The 17,203-nt window shown below is 31.3% G+C and overlaps 1 protein-coding gene across 2 annotated transcripts in view; it reads right to left on the bottom strand.

Moving 5' to 3' along the window:
• Nucleotides 1-15,977, bottom strand: part of LOC119611572 (interference hedgehog) — a 57,874-nt gene extending 41,897 nt beyond the window's left edge. For both annotated transcript variants that reach the window (XM_037967215.1, XM_037967216.1), the window contains exon 1: nucleotides 15,928-15,977. The gene's annotated coding sequence lies outside the window, so the exon portion shown is untranslated. The remainder of the gene's footprint in view (nucleotides 1-15,927) is intronic.
• Between the last annotated feature and the right edge of the window lie 1,226 nt (nucleotides 15,978-17,203).

Genomic DNA, 17,203 nt, shown 5'->3' with positions numbered 1-17,203 from the left:
GTCTATAGTCTAGTCTATAGTCTAGTCTATAGTCTAGTCTATAGTCTAGTCTATAGTCTAGTCTATAGTCTAGTCTATAGTCTAGTCTATAGTCTAGTCTATAGTCTAGTCTATAGTCTAGTCTATAGTCTAGTCTATAGTCTAGTCTATAGTCTAGTCTATAGTCTAGTCTATAGTCTAGTCTATAGTCTAGTCTATAGTCTAGTCTATAGTCTAGTCTATAGTCTAGTCTATAGTCTAGTCTATAGTCTAGTCTATAGTCTAGTCTATAGTCTAGTCTATAGTCTAGTCTATAGTCTAGTCTATAGTCTAGTCTATAGTCTAGTCTATAGTCTAGTCTATAGTCTAGTCTATAGTCTAGTCTATAGTCTAGTCTATAGTCTAGTCTATAGTCTAGTCTATAGTCTAGTCTATAGTCTAGTCTATAGTCTAGTCTATAGTCTAGTCTATAGTCTAGTCTATAGTCTAGTCTAGTCTATAGTCTAGTCTATAGTCTAGTCTATAGTCTAGTCTATAGTCTAGTCTAGTTAGTCTAGTCATAGTCTAGTCTATAGTCTAGTCCTATAGTCTAGTCTATAGTCTAGTCTATAGTCTAGTCTATAGTCTAGTCTATAGTCTAGTCTATAGTCTAGTCTATAGTCTAGTCTATAGTCTAGTCTTAGTCTAGTCTATAGTCTAGTCTATAGTCTAGTCTATAGTCTAGTCTATGTCTAGTCTATAGTGCTAGTCTATAGTCTAGTCTATAGTCTAGTCTATAGTCTAGTCTATAGTCTAGTCTATAGTCTAGTCTATTAGTCTAGTATATAGTCTAGTCTATAGTTAGTCTATAGTCCTAGTCTATAGTCTAGTCTATAGTCTAGTCTATAGTCTAGTCTATAGTCTAGTCTATAGTCTAGTCTATAGTCTAGTCTATAGTCTAGTCTATAGTCTAGTCTATAGTCTAGTCTATAGTCTAGTCTATAGTCTAGTCTATAGTCTAGTCTATAGTCTAGTCTATAGTCTAGTCTATAGTCTAGTCTATAGTCTAGTCTATAGTCTAGTCTAAGTCTAGTCTATAGTCTAGTCTATAGTCTATAGTCTAGTCTATAGTCTAGTCTATAGTCTAGTCTATAGTCTAGTCTATAGTCTAGTCTATAGTCTAGTCTATAGTCTAGTCTATAGTCTAGTCTATAGTCTAGTCTATAGTCTAGTCTATAGTCTAGTCTATAGTCTAGTCTATAGTCTAGTCTATAGTCTAGTCTATAGTCTAGTCCAACGGTTCCCAAAAGGGGGTCCGCGGACCCCTAGTGGTCCGTAGCAAAATCCTAGGGGGTCCGCGAAGACGAACGAAAAAAATCATGAATAAAAAATATTCTCTATATGTTAGAAAATATTAAAAATATCTCCAAATTTTTCATAAATACTAAAATACACAATTTTTATTCAATAATCCCAGATTTGTTGGTGACTCTTTGAATTTATTGTTTCGGTCGTTTATCAGGATGAAGCTAGGCCCTACAAATTTATTGTTTCACTTTTATAAAGTAAAGTATTATGTGATTTGTAATTTTTATAAATGTATATGTATCGAAATAAGTGTTTTTATAGCAGACGGATAATGATTTGCCTTAGAATTAAATACTGATACTGGTATCCCGGAATATGAAGTTAGGTCACATTTCATATTTTTTTTAAATTGTAAGCAAAAGTGTTAATCTAGTTAATTTTAAATATAAATATTCCATTCCGACGTGATACACAGATTTTAACTTAATTTTGTTGTTCAATATTATTAAATCAACATCAGAAAATTCATAGCGTTATGCGTAAATAGTCAAAACCACGCAGTAAAATAATTCGTAGGTATTTTAAAATTCAAATTTAAGATCCAAATTCACAGTACATTCGCAAAGAGTTCAGGTCATATTTTATGTGGGTAACGCATTCCGCAACAACATCGAAGAAGTCTAACTTTCACATATTTTCCCGAAAACTTAGCTTACATACTCAGCTCACTCCTATGCAATCGCAAAAAAAAATTTAGAAACATGACTCTTTAAGCACATGTCGACAATACTTGATAAAGAAACCTTTTCGCTACCTTGACGAGAAATGAACATGAAAGCTCTCACGATCATAAAATTAAACATCATGTTAGAAGTCATTCTATATTTAAAACCATGCAATTGAAAACATCTCCGAAATACTAAATATTCTCAATGTACGGGAATATTTTATAGGGTTTATGAACCAGGACTAAGACAATTTTCGGACGAACAATTACACAGTGATACAGCAAAAAAATGCAGGGGTTCTCATATACCAATTCCATTTCGTTATAGTCCATAGAGTAGGAATATATTTTTAATTTCTCCCGTTCACTTCGTTTAGTTCCTCTTTAAGAGCAAAAGATGTGAAAAAGAGCTATTTTTGAAGTTTTAACTTTAAAACAATATATGTTTGGTAGTTTGCAACCGATTTTCAAATTGGATATTTTGTTTTAAAGATACAAGTGTTGTCTTTCAACCCAAAAAAATAAATCCAAAATTTATGATTAATGTCTTGGTTACGGCCATTTAAGTAAAAAAACTCACACTTTTTCAACAATTTTTAATTTTCATACTGCTCTACGTTGGCCATGAAGCAGTAACTTTAGCTTTTATTACATTTGAAAAAAGGCACATTAAGTTGGGTTTCCAATGATGGTCAATTTATGATAATCGATGAAAAAGGTTATGAGTTGTGCTCAGTTTTATAAAAATATAGCATATTTCTTCCATACAAAAATGTTCATGTTTCTGGTTTTCTTTGTAACAAGTTTAAAAAATGTTTATAAACATTTTTATGCAAAAATTAATTTGTATGGAGAAAACCAAAAATTCGAGGAACATGCTATTAGAAAAATTGTCATAAATCATCCAGTTTTTCATAGATTTTTATGAAATAACAAGTTTTAGAAACCTTTCTTTATGTGATTCTTCAGGAAAGTAATAAAAGATGAACTCACTGCCTCATGGCCAAAGTAGAGCATGATGAAAATGAAAATTTTTTAAAAAAGTGTGAGTTTTTTACTTAAACGACCGTAACTCAGACATTTGACCATAAATTTTGGATTTCTTTTTTGGATTAAAAGGCAACACTTGTATCATTAAAAAAAAATATCGGATTTGAAAATCGGATGAAAACTACTAAACTTATGATTTTTCAAATTTAAAATTTCAAAAATGGCTCTTTTTCGCATCTTTTGCTCTTAAAAAGTAAGTTAACGAAGTGATAGGGAAAAACTAAAAATATATTCGTACTCTATGGACCATAACGAAATAGAATTGGTATATGAGAACGACTGCATTTTATTTTTCTTCACTTTTGTATCACAGTGTTATTTATAACAATAAGATATCAAAATATGTATGGGGGTCCGTGAAATTAAATAAATTCCTCAAGGGGTCCGCGAAGTAAAAAACGGTGGGAACCGCTGGTCTAGTCTATAGTCTAGTCTATAGTCTATAGTCTAGTCTAGTCTAGTCTATAGTCTAGTCTATAGTCTAGTCTATAGTCTAGTCTATAGTCTAGTCTATACTATAGTCTAGTCTATAGTCTAGTCTATAGTCTAGTCTATAGTCTAGTCTAGTCTAGTCTATAGTCTAGTCTATAGTCTAGTCTATAGTCTAGTCTATAGTCTAGTCTATAGTCTAGTCTATAGTCTAGTCTATAGTCTAGTCTATAGTCTAGTCTATAGTCTAGTCTATAGTCTAGTCTATAGTCTAGTCTATAGTCTAGTCTATAGTCTAGTCTATAGTCTAGTCTATAGTCTAGTCTATAGTCTAGTCTATAGTCTAGTCTATAGTCTAGTCTATAGTCTAGTCTATAGTCTAGTCTATAGTCTAGTCTATAGTCTAGTCTATAGTCTAGTCTATAGTCTAGTCTATAGTCTAGTCTATAGTCTAGTCTATAGTCTAGTCTATAGTCTAGTCTATAGTCTAGTCTATAGTCTAGTCTATAGTCTAGTCTATAGTCTAGTCTATAGTCTAGTCTATAGTCTAGTCTATAGTCTAGTCTATAGTCTAGTCTATAGTCTAGTCTATAGTCTAGTCTATAGTCTAGTCTATAGTCTAGTCTATAGTCTAGTCTATAGTCTAGTCTATAGTCTAGTCATCTCTGTTTAAATCAAAATCTCTGTTTAAATCAAAATATTTTGTTAAAACAATAAAAAGTAATTAATGTACAAACTTCTTTCTAATAATTTACCTTTATCTGTGTTGTTGTTGTTGTAGTTGTCTTATTTTACAGCAAAAACACTATTACTTTTTTAATCTCAGTTTGCCGCCATATATTTCTGTTAAATCTAATGATTTTGCTTCTTAATGAATTTGTTTAAATTATTGTAAAATAGCAACATAATATTAATGCTTTACTAACATGTATGCCCCCTGCCTCTTGCACTCCCTTTCTGTGCATAACTCTTTTGCTTGTCTGCTGACGAATGGCGCTGGAAACCACAAAAAAGCGACAATTTTATATATTTGGAAAATTGCGTTTTTTTTACCTTTTCCAACACTTTTTTCACTAATTTTAAAAACACTTTGCATTAATATTTTTATATACAAATACAAATTAACATGTTTTTAACAATATACAACAAAAATATTTTAATATTAACAAATAATTAACGCGTTAGATTAATTTAAACGGAACTATTAACATTAAACAACCGAACACTTAAGAAAATTATAGAAAACTAAAGAAGAAGACAAATACCTAAAGGAGCAAATGACAATAGTATTTGTGATTGTTATTGTTGTTATTATTACTCTATTAGTTAAAGAGCAAATAATAACAATAACAACAACAACACCAATAACTGCAAGAAGTGATGCTTTGTTCTTGTTCTTTTGCTTTAGTTTTCTTTAAATTTCTTAAGTGTTCGGTTGTTAAGTGTTAATAGTCCTGTTTAAATTAATTTGAAGTGTTAATTAATTGTTTATATTAAAATATTTTTGTTGTATATTATTAAGAAACTGTTAATTTATATTTGTATATAAAAATATTAATGAAAAGTGTTTTTGAAATTATTGAAAAATGTGTTGGAAAATTTGCAAATCCAAAAAAAAAAGCGCAATTCTCGCCGTTTTTTGGTTTCCAGGGCCATTCGCAAGCAGACAAATTGAGTGAGAATTAGGGACAAAAAGTGAGTGTTTTTTTTTTTGTGGGAGTGAAAGAGGGGTTCTATGTTAATAAAGCATTGATACTGTGTTGTTGTTATTGCAATTATTTAAAAAAGTTAAAAAGCAGAAGCATTTAGCTTAATAGAATATGGCGGCAAAATGTGTGAGAAAAAAAGTAAAAGTGTTTTTGCTGTAAAACAAGGAAGCAACGACAACAACAAAGTTAAAGGTAAGCAAGTAATAAGAAATATATATGTATGTATTTTTTTGTATACATATTAATTACATGTAATTTTGTTTTGACAGAACATATCTAAACAGAGATGGATAACTTGGTATCAAGTACTTTTTGTTCGAATATGAAAAGGTAAGAGAAATCAAATTTCTTTTAATGAATACTCAAGTTTTAGAGTACTTTTACTTCAAAATCGAATTTTTAGTAAAAATTATAGTAAATATATGTAAATATTATTTTAAAATAAAATTTTTAATAATTTTTTAAATCAAATTAAAACCTTAAAAAAGTATAAAAGAAGCCAAAAGCTCAAATAGGAAGAGAGAAGCTACCTATATTATGCCCATATTATTTCTGATAAGAATGATAGACTAGATTATAATTCTATAGACTAGACTATAGACTAGACTATTGACTAGACTATAGATTAGACTATAGACTAGACTATAGACTAGACTATAGACTAGACTATAGACTAGACTATAGACTAGACTATAGACTAGACTATGGACTAGACTATAGACTAGACTATGGACTAGACTATAGACTAGACTATAGACTAGACTATAGCTAGACTATAGATTAGACTATAGGCTAGACTATAGGCTAGACTATAGAGTAGACTATAGACTAGACTATAGACTAGACTATAGACCAGACTATAGAGTAGACTATAGCTAGACTATAGACTAGACTAAATAGGAAAAGAGAAGCTACCTTATGCCTAGAAAAGCTACCAGGCCGAATCTCATAAGTATGATAGACAAGATTATAGTACAGACCATAAACTAAACTACAGACTAAACTATAGACTCGGTTATAGACTAAACTATAGTCTAGGCTACAGACTAAATTATAGACTAAACTATAGACTAGGCTACAGACTCGACTATACTGTAGACTAGACTATAGACTAGACTATAAAATAGACTAAATACTGGACTATAAACTAGACTATAGACCAGACTATAGACTAGACTATAGACTAGACTATAGACTAAACTATAGACTAGACTATAGACCAGGCTATAGACTAGACTATAGACTAGACTATAGACTAGACTATAGACTAGACTATAGACTAGACTATAGACTAGACTATAGACTAGACTATAGACTAGACTATAGACTAGACTATACTATAGACTAGACTATAGACTAGACTAGACTAGACTATAGACTAGACTATAGACTAGACTAGACTAGACTATAGACTAGACTATTGACTAGACTATAGACTAGACTATTGACTAGACTATAGACTAGACTATAGATTAGACTATAGACTAGACTATAGACTAGACTAGACTATAGACTAGACTATAGACTAGACTATAGACTAGACTTTAGACTAGACTATAGACTGGACTATAGACTAGACTATAGACTAGACTATAGACTGGACTATAGACTAGACTATAGACTAGACTATAGACTAGACTATAGACTAGACTATAGACTAGACTATAGACTAGACTATAGAATAGACTATAGACTAGGCTATAGATTAGACTATAGACTAGACTATAGAATAGACTATAGACTAGACTATAGAATAGACTATAGACTAGACTATAGAATAGACTATAGACTAGACTAGACTATAGACTAGCCTATAGACTAGACTATAGCCTAGACTATAGACTAGACTATAGACTAGACTATAGACTAGACTATAGACTAGACTATAGACTAAACTATAGACTAGACTATAGACTAGACCATAAACTAGACAATAGACTAGACTATAGACTAGACTATAGACTAGACTATAAACTAGACTATAGACTAGACTATAGACTGGACTATAAACTAGACTATAGACTAGACTATAGACTAGACTATAGACTAGATCAAGGACTAGACTATAGACTAGACTATAGACCAGACCATAGATTAGACTATAGACTAGACTATGGACTAGACTATAGACTAGACTATATATAGTAGTATATATAAATTAATATTTAGTAGTTTATTTATAAAATTAATTGTCAAATTTAAAAGGTTACCAAGTAACCATTTTCTTTAAACTAAATTTGTGCTCCAAAATTCTATAGTTAAGCGGCTGATTTGCTTTAAAATGTAAAAAAAAAACTTGATAAAACTGAAAAAAAAGAAGTTCTTTCTTCTTTCAAAAGTTGCCTTTCTTTTTGCCATTAGCCAAAATCAGGCAACACAAAGCGAACAAGGAGTGAGTGGCAGTCAGTTGAGAAAAAAACTTTTGGAATGTGGTTAAGTAAGTTTGTTCAATAAAAGAAGGCATGACAAGAAAAGTAACCAGAAAACTAAAACTTGATCGTTGAGAAAAATAAAGAAAACATTTTTAAAATCAAACAGAAATTTAAAGAAACATTTTGAATATTTCCAAAATTTCTATTAAATTTTTTACATTTATTGCCTAAAAAATCGCTAGAATTGTAACATTAACTTTAAAATGTCAAGGTTTTTTTTCGCCAAAAATAAAATAAGGCGTCATACTTCTTCTATTGAGGTTTAAAAATATATATATTTTTTTTAATTTTATTTTAAACTTTTATTACTTTTTAATGCAATTTTTCTTAAAACCATCATGGCACGCGTTACCGACAATGGATGATGCTCTTGCTCAAGATCATTGCCATTTTTGGTGATTAAATTCTGCTGTTATTTTGTGCAAACACGATTGACAAACAGACGTTCTCCGCACTGTTGCCAATTTAGCTATTTTCTCGTCAAATCTAGCGATTTTTAATCCCATTTTGCGGGGAAAAATATGATTTAGCTATTAGCGGGAAATCTAGCGATTTTTCTTTAGATTTTAAGGCATTTTTATTCATTATACCCTACACCACTTTAGTGGGGAGGGTATATTGGATTTGTGCTGATGTTTGTAACATACAAAAATATTCGTCCTAGACCCACCTTAAAGTATACCAATCGGCTTAGAATCGTTTTCTGAGTCGATTAAGCTATGTCCGTCCGTCCGTCTGGCTGACATGGACAGCCAGCCAGTCCATGTAAATCTTGTGCGCAAGCTACAGGTCGCAATTTTCAAGATAATTGGATGAAATTTGACACGCACGTTTTATTTGACCCAAGGACGAAGCCTATTGAAAATGGTTAAACTCGGTTCATTATTTCACCTAGCCCCCATAGAACAGAACCCCCCGAAAAGGGCTTCTGAGCTCATAATTATGTTAAATATACAGATATATCGATAAAATACGGCACAACTAAGTTTTATAGAAGTCTTGATGACCCTGCCAAATTTCATAAAGATCGGGCCTCATTTGACCCTAGCTCCCATACAAAGTCCCCTTCAGAAAATTACTTGAATGTCCCAAATTAACTTATAAACACAAATATCGCGATGAAATTCACCACAATAAAATATTATGTAAATATAAATATATTCACAAAATTTTATCGGGCTTGGTCCATATTTGCCCCTAGCCCCCTCGGTAAATTAGGTTAGAATATAATTTCTAATTGTATTGTAATGGAAAAATAAAAATTACTTTTATGCCGAAAATAAAGGATCGATCCATAAAGGCCAGCATTTCGAAATTCAATTTATCTTTACAACATTTCTAAAGCAATCTGTATAGGGTCGCATATCGAAATTAACCTCAACTTGACATTTTTCCTAACCCAAAGTGAAAATATTTAACATAAAAAAAGATTCTCTTATGTGTTTGTTATAAGATGTGTTTGTATCACTATCCCATTCCTACGTATGTATGTATATAGATTTTAGCGATAAATCGCTGACTTTTTAGAATAATATAAAAAATCTGAAAAATTTAGCTAGTTTTTTTAGCTATTTCTTTTCAGAATCATATAATAAATATTATTTTGACGATTTATCGCTAAATTTTTCAAAATGTCTTGAATTTAGCTATTTTCTAGCTATTTTTCAGTCGACTTTAGCGATATTTTTGGGAAAAAAGTTGGCAACAGTGGTTCTCCGTGAGTCAGAGAGAGAGTGTAAACAATTCTTTCAAAAAAACTTGTTTTGTTGTTGTTTCTGTTAAGAAGAGTTGTAGAGTTGCAAAGAAGTTAGAGTTGCATTTTTTGTTACTGCAAACAACAAGTGTTTTTATAAATATGTTTTTTTTTTTTTTGTTGTTCAAAAGAAAATAACCTAAGAATACAAAAAAAAAGTTTAAAAAACAAAAAGCAACAAACTAATAAAGCTTCTAGGCATGTCTTAAATAACAACAAGCTTAGGAACAACATAAAAAATAACAACAACAACCACAACAACAGAACAATGTTTAGAAAACAAGAGATAAACACCATGTTTAAGATTGTTGTTAACATTACCACAAGAACAAAAACAGCAGCAGCAGCTACCAATTTACATGAAAACGTTAAACTAACAAGACAAAATTAATAAAGTAGTAAAAAAAAACAAGAATATTAAAAAATATGTATTAGAGAAAAATTTTAAAGAAAAATGCACAAAATATCAAATATTTTAAAGAAAAATGTGGGTGCTAAGAGCAAAATCAAATAGAAAAGAATGAATCATATTTTTGCCGTCTTGTTTTGTAAATGTAAAGACAATTTGGCATTTGAACAAATAAATTGTGTATGTACATGATCAATGCCAAAAAAAGCAGAGACAAAGACAATAAGGAGGGGTTTAGCTTTAATGCAATTCAAAATTAGATGTAGTAGTTCAGTTCTAGTTTTATTCCAGTTCTGTTCTAGTTCTGTTCTATTTCTGTTCTAGTTCTGTTCTAGTTCTGTTCTAGTTCTGTTCTATTTCTGTTCTAGTTCTGTTCTAGTTCTGTTCTAGTTCTGTTCTAGTTCTGTTCTAGTTCTGTTCTAGTTCTGTTCTAGTTCTGTTCTAGTTCTGTTCTAGTTCTGTTCTAGTTCTGTTCTAGTTCTGTTCTAGTTCTGTTCTAGTTCTGTTCTAGTTCTGTTCTAGTTCTGTTCTGGTTCTGTTCTAGTTCTGTTCTAGTTCTGTTCTAGTTCTGTTCTAGTTCTGTTCTAGTTCTGTTCTAGTTCTGTTCTAGTTCTGTTCTAGTTCTGTTCTAGTTCTGTTCTAGTTCTGTTCTAGTTCTGTTCTAGTTCTGTTCTAGTTCTGTTCTAGTTCTGTTCTAGTTCTGTTCTAGTTCTGTTCTAGTTCTGTTCTAGTTCTGTTCTAGTTCTGTTCTAGTTCTGTTCTAGTTCTGTTCTAGTTCTAGTTCTAGTTCTAGTTCTGTTCTAGTTCTGTTCTAGTTCTGTTCTAGTTCTGTTCTAGTTCTGTTCTAGTTCTGTTCTAGTTCTGTTCTAGTTCTGTTCTAGTTCTGTTCTAGTTCTGTCCTAGTTCTGTTCTAGTTCTGTTCTAGTTCTGTTCTAGTTCTGTTCTAGTTCTGTTCTAGTTCTGTTCTAGTTCTGTTCTAGTTCTGTTCTAGTTCTGTTCTGTTCCAGTTCTGTTCTAGTTCTGTTTTAGTTCTGTTCTAGTTCTGTTCTAGTTCTGTTCTAGTTCTGTTCTAGTACTGTTCTAGTTCTGTTATAGTTCTGTTCTAGTTCTGTTCTAGTTCTGTTCTAGTTCTGTTCTAGTTCTGTTCTAGTTCTGTTCTAGTTCTGTTCTATTTCTGTTCTAGTTCTGTTTTAGTTCCGTTCTAGTTTTGTTCTAGTCCTGTTCTAGTCCTGTTCTAGTCCTGTTCTAGTTCTGTTCTAGTTATGTTCTAGTTTTGTTCTAGTTCTGTTCTAGTTCTGCTCTAGTTCTGTTCTAGTTCTATTCTAGTTCTAGTTCTGTTCTAGTTCTGTTCTAGTTCTGTTCTAGTTCTGTTCTAATTCTGTTCTAGTTCTGTTCTAGTTCTAGTTCTAGTCCTGTTCTAGTTCTGTTCTAGTTCTGTTCTAGTTCTGTTCTAGTTCTGTTCTAGTTCTGTTCTAGTTCTGTTCTAGTTCTGTTCTAGTTCTGTTCTAGTTCTGTTCTAGTTCTGTTCTAGTTCTGTTCTAGTTCTGTTCTAGTTCTGTTCTAGTTCTGTTCTAGTTCTGTTCTAGTTCTGTTCTAATTCTGTTTAGTTCTGTTCTAGTTCTGTTCTAGTTCTGTTCTAGTTCTGTTCTAGTTCTGTTCTAGTTCTGTTCTAGTTCTGTTCTAGTTCTGTTCTAGTTCTGTTCTAGTTCTGTTCTAGTTCTGTTCTAGTTCTGTTCTAGTTCTGTTCTAGTTCTGTTCTAGTTCTGTTCTAGTTCTGTTCTAGTTCTGTTCTAGTTCTGTTCTAGTTCTGTTCTAGTTCTGTTCTAGTTCTGTTCTAGTTCTGTTCTAGTTCTGTTCTAGTTCTGTTCTAGTTCTGTTCTAGTTCTGTTCTAGTTCTGTTCTAGTTCTGTTCTAGTTCTGTTCTAGTTCTGTTTCTAGTTCTGTTCTAGTTCTGTTCTAGTTCTGTTCTAGTTCTGTTTCTAGTTCTGTTCTAGTTCTGTTCTAGTTCTGTTCTAGTTCTGTTCTAGTTCTGTTCTAGTTCTGTTCTAGTTCTGTTCTAGTTCTGTTCTAGTTCTGTTCTAGTTCTGTTCTAGTTCTTGTTCTAGTTCTGTTCTAGTTCTGTTCTAGTTCTGTTCTTAGTTCTGTTCTATTCTGTTAGTTCTGTTCTAGTCCTGTTCTAGTTCTGTTCTAGTTCTGTGCTAGTTCTGCTGTTCTAGTTCTGTTCTAGTTCTGTTCTAGTTCTGTTCTAGTTCTGTTCTAGTTCTGTTCTAGTTCTGTTCTAATTCTGTTCTAGTTCTGTTCTAGTTCTAGTTTCTAGTCCTGTTCTAGTTCGGTTCTAGTTCTGTTCTAGTTCTGTTCTAGTTCTGTTCTAGTTCTGTTCTAGTTTTGTTCTAGTTTTGTTCTAGTTCTGTTGTTCTAGTTCTGTTCTAGTTCTGTTCTAGTTCTGTTTCTAGTTCTGTTCTAATTCTTGTTAGTTCTGTTCTAGTTCTGTTCTAGTTCTGATTCTAGTTCTGTTCTAGTTCTGTTCCAAGTTCTGTTCTAGTTCCCCTGTTTCTAGTTCTGTTCTAGTTCTGTTTCTAGTTCTGTTCTACCGGTCTGTTCTTAGTTCTGTTTCTAGTTCTGTTCTAATTCTGTTTAGTTCTGTTCTAGTTCTGTTCTAGTTATGTTCTGGTTCTGTCTAGTTCTGTTCTAGTTCTGTTCTCGTTCTGTTCTAGTCTGGTTCTAGTTCTGTTCTAGTTCTTGTTCTCGTTCTGTTCTAGTTCTGTCTAGTTCTGGTTCTAGTTCTGTTTTAGTTCTGTTCAGTTCTGTTCTAGTTCTGTCTAGTTCTGTTCTAGTTCTGTTCTAGTTCTGTTCTAGTTCTGTTCTAGTTCTGTTTAGTTCTGTTCTAGTTCTGTTCTAGTTCTGTTCTAGTTCTGTTCTAGTTCTGTTCTAGTTCTGTTCTAGTTCTGTTCTAGTTCTGTTCTAGTTCTGTTCTAGTTCTAGTTCTGTTCTAGTTCTGTTCTAGTTCTGTTCTAGTTCTGTTCTAGTTCTGTTCTAGTTCTGTTCTAGTTCTGTTCTAGTTCTGTTCTAGTTCTGTTCTAGTTCTGTTCTAGTTCTGTTCTAGTTCTGTTCTGTTCTAGTTCTGTTCTGTTCCAGTTCTGTTCCAGTTCTGTTCTAGTTCTGTTCTAGTTCTGTTCTAGTTCTGTTGTTCTAGTTCTGTTCTAGTTCTGTTCTAGTTCTGTTCTAGTTCTCTTCTAGTTCTGTTCTAGTTCTAACTTTTTAATTACTGAATATCTAAGTTTTAGTATTTCAACAAAAAATCTTTTAATTGGTCTCTTTAAATTGCATTTTAGTTATAACTTTTCTGCAAAAATTCTTTAAATTAACCTCAAAAAGCATACATATAACAAAATTGACACATGTGAAGCCCATAGTTGTGTTTTTGAACAACATTTTCAAATTCACTCATCGACCATAAACAGAGCACAAGGCTTAAGCTAAGCTTTGTCCGAAAAGAAAAGAAATAAACAAAGCAAACATTTAAACAAACTCTTGCATATAAGCATGCAAAATAAATAAACAAAAGAGGACTTTTAAGGAATACGACGAAGAGAGTAAAAGGGGAGAAACATGCTCCAAGTATTTTTTAAATGTAAACATAAAGGTTTATTTGTATATGTGGTTGTGTATGTATGTATAATTGTAATTGAACTTGTTTGTTTTACAGACATTTTTAGCGAGTATTGCATGCCTTAACAGCAACAATAACAACAACAAAAATACACTAAAAAAACAAGCGCATGTATGATTTTCTATGTGTAAAGCAACTTATTTTTCCTGGTGTGTGGCTGGGCTTGAGCTAAGCCTGTGTTTTCGAGTTCATTTTAAAAGGTGGACTTTAGAAAAAAAACATACTTTTTCAAAGGTTTAAACGGAGTAGGTTATCGTTTAGTAATCTTTCTTAAACTTGTAGAATGTTTTAGGTTTTACTGCAGATTTTTTTTTGCCTGGCTGTTGTTTGTTTAATGAAACTCTAATATAAAACTTTTTATAGGTGGTCTCTTGTTTGCTTTTTGTTTTTATTAAGGAGTCGGTTTAAAGGTATCAGAAAAGCAAACTTTAAGTAAGATATCAAAAAACCTTAAGATTTTGATTAAGTAAAAAAATACGTTTTTTATATTATTCTAAGAAATAATTTTAAAAACAATTTACAGCTGGATAATAAAAAATACATACATACATACTTAATATTGGTAAATTTTAAAGCTTAAAAAGTTACATTTTCATACGCCATGTTGAACAGAACTAGAATAGATCTAGTACAGAACTAGAACAGAACTAGAACAGAACTAGAACAGAACTAGAACAGAACTAGAACAGAACTAGAACAGAACTAGAACAGAACTAGAACAGAACTAGAACAGAACTAGAACAGAACTAGAACAGAACTAGAACAGAACTAGAACAGAACTAGAAAAGAACTAGAACAGAACTAGAACAGATCTAGAACAGAACTAGAACAGAACTAGAACAGAACTAGAATAGAACTAGAACAGAACTAGAACAGAACTAGAAGAGAACTAGAACAGAACTAGAACAGAACTAGAACATAACTACAACAGAACTACAACAGAACTACAACAGAACTACAACAGAACTACAACAGAACTACAACAGAACTACAAGAGAACTAGAACAGAACAGAACTAGAACAGAACTAGAACAGAACTAGAGCAGAACAAGAACAGAACTAGAACAGAACTAGAACAGAACTAGAACAGAACTAGAACAGAACTAGAAGAGAACTAGAACAGAACTAGAACAGAACTAGAACAGAACTAGAACAGAATTAGAACAGAACTAGAACAGAACTAGAACAGAACTAGAACAGAACTAGAACAGAACTAGAACAGAACTAGAACAGAACTAGAACAGAACTAGAACAGAACTAGAACAGAACTAGAACAGAACTAGAACAGAACTAGAACAGAACTAGAACAGAACTAGAACAGAACTAGAACAGAACAGAACTAGAACAGAACTAGAACAGAACTAGAACAGAACAGAACTAGAACAGAACTAGAACAGAACTAGAACAGAACTAGAACTAGAACAGAACTAGAACAGAACTAGAACAGAACTAGAACAGAACTAGAACAGAACTAGAACAGAACTAGAACAGAACTAGAACTGAACTAGAACTGAACTAGAACAGAACTAGAACAGAACTAGAACAGAACTAGAACAGAACAAGAACAGAACTAGAACAGAACTAGAACAGAACTAGAACAGAACTAGAACAGAACTAGAACAGAACTAGAACAGAACTAGAACAGAACTAGAACAGAACTAGAACAGAACTAGAACAGAACTAGAACAGAACTAGAACAAAACTAGAACAGAACTAGAACTGAACTAGAACATGAACTAGAACAGAACCTAGAACAGAACTAGAACAGAACAAGAACAGAACTAGAAGAACTAGAACGAACTAGAACAGAACTAGAACAGAAACTGGAAGAACTAGAACTAGAACAGAACTAGAACAGAACTAGAACGAACTTAAACAGAAACTAGAACAGACTAGAAACAGAACTAGAACAGAACTAGAACAGAACTAGAACAGAACTAGACAGAACTAGAACAGAACTAGAACAGAACTAGAACAGAACTAGACAGAACTAGAACAGAACATAGACAGAACTAGAAACAGAACTAGAACAGAACTAGAACAGAACTAGAACAGCAGAACTAGAACAGAACTAGAACAGAACTAGAACAGAACTAGACAGACTAGAACATAAACTAAGAACAGAACTAGAACAGAACTAGAACAGAACTAGAACAGAACTAGAACAGAACTAGAACAGAACTAGAACAGAACTAGAACAGAACTAGAAACAGAACTAGAACAGAACTAGAACAGAACTAGAACAGAACTAGAACAGAACTAGAACAGAACTAGAACAGAACTAGAACAGAACTAGAACAGAACTAGAACAGAACTAGAACAGAACTAGAACAGAACTAGAACAGAACTAGAACAGAACTAGAACAGAACTAGAACAGAACTAGAACAGAACTAGAGCAGAACTAGAGCAGAACTAGAACAGAGCTAGAATTAAAATTTTTCTAATTTTTTTAGAAAAATTTATCAAAATAAAAAAACTTACCTTAAAATTCAAATCCTAAATACAGCTGAGTGCATAAAATATTAACTGTAAAGAGAAAAACAAGAAAATAGTGTTTAAATAATTTGTATAGATTTTTAAATAATTTTTATTTTTTGGTTCATTTAATTTTGATAAATAACTCTTTTTTAAATCTTTCAATCTTGTTTGCTAAGTTATCAGTGTAGGCTAAACATAGTGTCTTTAAATTATAGCTTTTGCGTATGCGTTTTAAGTACTGGTGCCATTGATTTGCCATTAATAATTATGAAATCAAGTTTGCTTAGCAAACGCCTCCCTTTTTTTTCTAAACTTGTAATAAATATTCTTTTTTTAGAATTTTCACTTTCATTTTTATTATTTATATGCATTTAAGAGCTTAAAAAAAAGGAAATTAACAAAATTATAGGCAGGGTATGGTGTTTTAAAACTAAATTATATAAAAATTGCTAGAGATTTTTTAAGATTTCTGGTGAATAACGAAAAAATCGTTCAGGTTCAATGGGTTTTATTAAATAAATAAAGAAAAATACATAGAAAATAAAAGCTTTTTTGCTAAAATATATTTTAAAAAGCCTTGTAGACTTATAATCTTAAAATTTTATGAAATTAAAAAAAAAGCTTTAAAAGCTCTTTAGTAAAATCTGGAGAATAATTTAAATTATCTATAAGTTAACTAAGTGTTTTCGCTCAGTGTTGCCGTTCTAATATGTTGCTAATCTTTTTGATAAATTACTTTTTATTGTCAATTTATAGGTGTCATCTAACGTTGCTTTTTCTCCCTACTTTTTGAAAAAAAAAAAAACAGTTATCATTTTAAAATTTGATATTTCTTTAGTTTTATTGATATTTATGCAAATTTTGTTATCAATTCATGAGATTTAAATTTTATTTAAACATGAATTTTATGTGTTGAATTTTATGTTTTAATAAGACATCGATATTCATTGATAAAGAAAGGGAATTGGAGAGGGAATTAAAACAAAAAAAAAAAAAAAAAACAAGAAAAATTAACATGATAATGGTTTTTAGTTTTTAGTCCCCAAAAAGATCTGTTAATAAATACAATAAATTACTACCTAAAACAAATTAAAATGTAAAAAAACACAAGAAAACAAACAACAAAAGTGATAAGATTAAATTAAACAATAAATATTGATAAATGATGAAGTGTTAAAAAGTTGAAAAAGATAAGATGAACATATTAAAAAAAAATGATGAGAAAAATCTTCAAGTTCAAGGGTCTTTCCCTAAAACAAGTCTTTAAACATCATTAAGT

Source organism: Lucilia sericata, unplaced genomic scaffold (assembly GCF_015586225.1).
Source record: "Lucilia sericata isolate MDLA Ls3-8-SP2 unplaced genomic scaffold, ASM1558622v1 Contig001483F_arrow, whole genome shotgun sequence".
In the NCBI taxonomy this organism is placed as follows: Eukaryota; Metazoa; Arthropoda; class Insecta; order Diptera; family Calliphoridae; genus Lucilia; species Lucilia sericata.
The sequence above is the reverse complement of the archived record's forward strand: the minus strand, read 5'-3'. Positions and strand labels throughout refer to the sequence as shown.